Here is a 4,898-nt window from a genome sequence, read left to right as displayed (position 1 = left end):
CATTTCCCCAGTCACTGAGTCAATCCATCTCTTTCAGGATTTTTCTCTCTTGCACTATTCCTCCACCCTCCCACGCATGATGCCCTTCTCCAAGGACTAGTCTCTCCTTGCAACGTGCCCAAAGTGTGTCAGACGGAGAATCTATATGCTCTCCTAGCAGTCTTAGGAAATTTTCTATACTCTTCTCCATCACCATAGGCATCAATTCTCCTTCTATCATCCCTAGTCATTGTCCAGCTTTCTGACGCATAGCAAGTAATTTCAAAGACCATGGCCTGGATCAGGTGCACCTTAATCTCCAGACCGACATTGTTTCTCTTCAGTACTCTGGAGATGTCCCTGACAGCAGATATTCTCAGTGCAATTTATCTTTCGATTTCCTGGCTGCTGTTACCAAGAGTCTTAATTGTGGAGCCAAGCAAGCTGAAGCTGTTAACAATCTCAATCTATTCACCATCTATTATGATGCTGGCAATCAGCCCAGAGGTGAGAATCTTTGTTTTCTTGATGTTGAGCTTCAATCCATATTGAAGGCTGCTGCCCTTGACCTTGTACAGCCAATGCTTCAGTTTTGACAAGCAAGGTTGTGTTATCTGAATAATTTAGGTTTGGATTCTGATGCTACATTCCATCTCATCGAGTCCAGCCTCCTGGATGATCTGTTCTGCATGTAGATTGAAAAAAGTATGGTGGTAGGATGCACCCCTGGCATATACCTTTCCTGATTTTGAACGATACAGTGTTTCCTTTTTCTGTTCTGATGACTGTCTCCTGGTTCAAGCATAGGTATGCATAAGCATGATCAAGTGTTTTGGAATTTCCATTCTTCCAAGATTTTTCCGCAGTTCGTTTTGATCTGCACAGTCAAATGTCTTTGCATAATCAATGAAACAAAGATGGACGTTTCTCTGGTAATCTCCACTTTCATCCAAGATCCAGCTAACATTAACTATAATACCCCTAGGGCCACGGCCTCTTCTAAATCCAGCCTGCACGTGTGGTAGTTCTCTATAATAACAATAACAGCATGCGTTTAGAGCTGTTTTTAATGTCACAAGATAGATAAAATATATACAAATAAATGCATATATAATATTTTGGTTTATTGTATTCACACGATTGACAAATCGAACTTAAACTATTCCAGAGTTTCGTATCCTAGAAGAATTCTTATCAAAGGGAAAAGCCAAAATCTATTTTGGTGCAAGATTTGCTTTCTCAGTCTTTTTTCTTACTACTACTTCTTTTCTGTCAAGTAGTGTTGGTATTTTATGCCACCAAGGTCCTGCTTTTTTAATTTCATCAGAAATTATTTAATTTCTGCCCATATCATCACAGCTTTTTCCACAGTTTGGGGGTTGTTCCCAGTCTCACAGTCAGACTAGGGAGTGAAGTGCAATTCACCCTAAATTAAAGCAAACTGGGAGTGACAAGTAAATGAGTAACGAGCTAACCAATCTCTGTCTGCCCATTCAGAAGGTAATCAAGTTGAATTATCAATAAGAAGAATCCAGACTCATAGCAAATGGGGACATGCAAATGAAAAACAAATCAGATGGAAGCTGACTTGAGAAAGTCCAGGGATTTCACCGAAAAAAAAGAAAAAAAAAGTATATATACTTTCACCCACTTCTAGACTGTTCTTGTTTTAAAATATTCACCTTAATATCTTTCTCTATTTTAAATTTGCTTTGTGTGTTTGTGTGTATATGTATGTGTGTGTTGTTTCTTTCTTCTTCTGGTCACACGAGACTGAGGACTGCATGTTCAGAGAGAGGAGGACCTACTGGTGGGAAAAAAGGGAGAGAGAATGGAAGAATGAAGTGGATGCTATGACAGAGTGCTCTAGGACAAGAAAATTTCAAATAGAAATGATGTGGCTTTATTTGAAAAATCCTTAGATTTGAGGCTATGACTTAAATTTGAACACTTTAGGACAGTTCTCTAATAGAGAATTTTACTTTTCAGGGGACATTTGAAAATTTCTGAAGACATTTATTACATCACTAGAAGGAGTATTACTACTGGCACCTCTTGGGTACAGGCCAAGAATACTGTAAAATATCCTCTTACAATGAGATGTGATATTATCTAATAAACAAGGCAAACACAGGTTTTTTGTTGTTGAGACCGTTGAGTTAGAACTGACCCACAGCTGACTCTCTAGCATGTGTTCAGAAACAGTGAATTGCAAAGGAGGAGATTGTCCATCCTTCTTCCATGAAGCAGTTGGTAGATTCAAACTATGTGCCTTTGAGATTTCAGCACAGCTTCTTAGCACTAGTCCATCAGAGCTCACTACTTGTACTTATTGATGAAACTGTAGTGAACAATTTAACTTTATTTTTCAGCTATACCAAATATCCTGTTAATGATTACCTCTGACATCTCTTCCTTTTACAGTTAGCACAGCATCTTCGTATGGAACCAAAACCTTCCATCAAATGTAAAATCTCTGACAGGGATGAAATACCCAGGAAGCAGGCAAACATGACTTTATTTTCTAATTTACTAATCTTCAGTGAATAATTTCACCGACTTATTATCACAGATGTGCTTACTTTGTTTATTGGATGGTCTGCTGCTGCTACAAGAAATAGAAAGTTTTTCAAAACAGAATCACCTAGCAGGATGTTAATAGTATTTCAGTAGAGAAAGCTATATTTAGGCTATAATTAATGGTAAAATTTTATATAGCCTGGAAATAAAGGAATCAGGATGGAACATCCTTTCCAGATGTACATATTAGGACAATGTAAATAATTTGTAAGCCCTTATAGCCATGATCTAGTAATATTAACAAAAATAATTGGGTAGACCTAAGTAAAGTGCTAGAGGTCCACCAAGGAGTTTACTAATGTATGAAAAATTAATGTACTCAGAAGACAAGAGGAATTGTGATATGACATCAATGAAATTATATATTAAGAAAGCAAAAGGTCATTGCACCTTTTGCTTAAGAAAGATAAGGGGAAAAAACAAAACAACAAATAAACAACAACAAAATGGTGTCAGAAGAATCTTTAAAGTTGCACTAGACTGAAAGCAAGGAGAAGGAATGCTGAAGTAAGAGATCTAAACAGAGTATCTCAAAAGACAGCTTGAAAATCTTCAGATAAAAGAGAAAACTACACCAAAGAAGATCAGTGAGGTAAAATCTCTACCCCCTGAGATAGCTGCTATCCCAAGATGTTGACGTATTGGCTCCAGAGGTACCAGCTCTTCTCCCGCTTTGATGATGGCATTAAACTGGACAGAAAGGGCTGGTTTTCTGTCACTCCTGAGAGTATAGCAAAACACATTGCTGACCGTGTCTGTCAGTCCCGTTGTGATGTCATCATAGACGGGTTCTGTGGAGTTGGAGGAAACACCATTCAATTTGCTTTAAAGGGAAAGAAAGTGATCTTCATTGATATTGATCCTGTGAAGATTGACTTAGCTCGCCACAACGCAGGCATTTATGGAGTAACAGACAAGATTGATTTATCTGTGGTGATTTCTTGTTGCTGGCTTCTCAATTAAAGGGAGACGTCGTGTTTCTCAGCCCTCCCTGGGGAGGCCCAGACTATATCACTGTAAAGCTCTTTGACATTAAGAAGATGATGCATCCTGATGGCTTTGAAATTTTCAGACTTTCCAAGGCGATTACTAAAAACATTGTTTATTTTCTTCCAAGAAATGCTGATATTAACCAGGTGACATCCTTAACAGGAGATGGAAAAGTAGATATTGAGCAAAATATTGTTAACAATAAGTTGAAGACAATCACTGCTTATTTTGGTGACTTGATCCAAACATCAGCCTTTAAAACTCAGCTGAAGTAACATGAGGAGAAAAGATAGTATCGTGGGCAGAATATCCCCCAGATAAGAACATATAGATTTCTCCTTGTATTCACTGATGCTGACTATTTTTATAAATGGTCAAGAATCATGTTTTTTTAATTGTTTTATTGTTATATGCAAAAGGTCAAATTTGTACATGGTCACCCCATAAAGCAGAGTAAATTGTACAAAATTAATCATAAAGGCCCTTCAAACCCTTCTACCATTTCTAGCTACCAATTCTAGTCTTTCTAGTAGAGTTATGGTGGCATGGTAGCAAAAAGCTGCACTGCAATTCTAAAGGCTCATAGTTCAAGAATACCAGCTGCTCCATGGGAGAAGGATGGGCAAATCTCTTTCTATGAAATTAACCACCTCTGAAAAACCACCAGAGAAAGAGTCAGTCAGGGACCAATTCCGACTTGATGGCACACAGGCAAAAAAATAAATTTCTTTATATACTAAGCATAATTTGGGACCAATTTTTACCAATCAGATTTCTGGAGTTTGTATATTTTTATATATTGTGTTTATTTTGCTTTCAATAAAATTGGACTCATGCAAACTCCCTTAAAAAAAGACAGCTTGAGAAAACAAAACAAAGAACTATAATAAAATGTGCCAAGAGCTGATTTTAGAAAACCAAAATGAAAGAACAAATTCAGCATTTCTCATGTTGAAAGAACTGAAGAGCAAATTCCAGCTTCGCTTTGCAGTATGGGTCAAATACTTAATGATGCTGGAAGTACCAAAAGAAGATGGAAGAAATAAATGGAATCACTGTATCTAAAGGAATTGGTTGACCTGGAACCACCTCAGAAAATAACATGGGATCAAAACAAAGGTTCAAAGACACTAAAACAACTATGAGATATCATTTCACCCCGGTCAAAATAGCAAAACTTAACAGAAGAGCAAGCAAAAAATGCTGGCGAGGTTGTGGAGAAACTGGAATCCTGATTCACTGTTGGTGGGTGTGTAAAATGGTGCAACCCCTGTGGAAAGCAGTATGGCGCTTTCTCAAAAAGTTGCAAATAGAGATACCATTTGACCCAGCAATTCCACTACTGGGAA

General features: G+C 37.6%; 1 pseudogene; it reads left to right on the top strand.

Annotated features, from left to right (window-relative positions):
- The first annotated feature begins 3,115 nt into the window (after positions 1–3,115).
- Positions 3,116–3,824, top strand: LOC102876849 (annotated as a pseudogene).
- The last annotated feature ends 1,074 nt before the right edge of the window (positions 3,825–4,898 follow it).

Source organism: Elephantulus edwardii, unplaced genomic scaffold, assembly GCF_000299155.1.
Source record: "Elephantulus edwardii isolate Elephantulus edwardi_28Jun2011 unplaced genomic scaffold, EleEdw1.0 scaffold00333, whole genome shotgun sequence".
Taxonomy (NCBI): Eukaryota; Metazoa; Chordata; class Mammalia; order Macroscelidea; family Macroscelididae; genus Elephantulus; species Elephantulus edwardii.
This window is presented reverse-complemented; position numbering and strand designations above follow the sequence as displayed.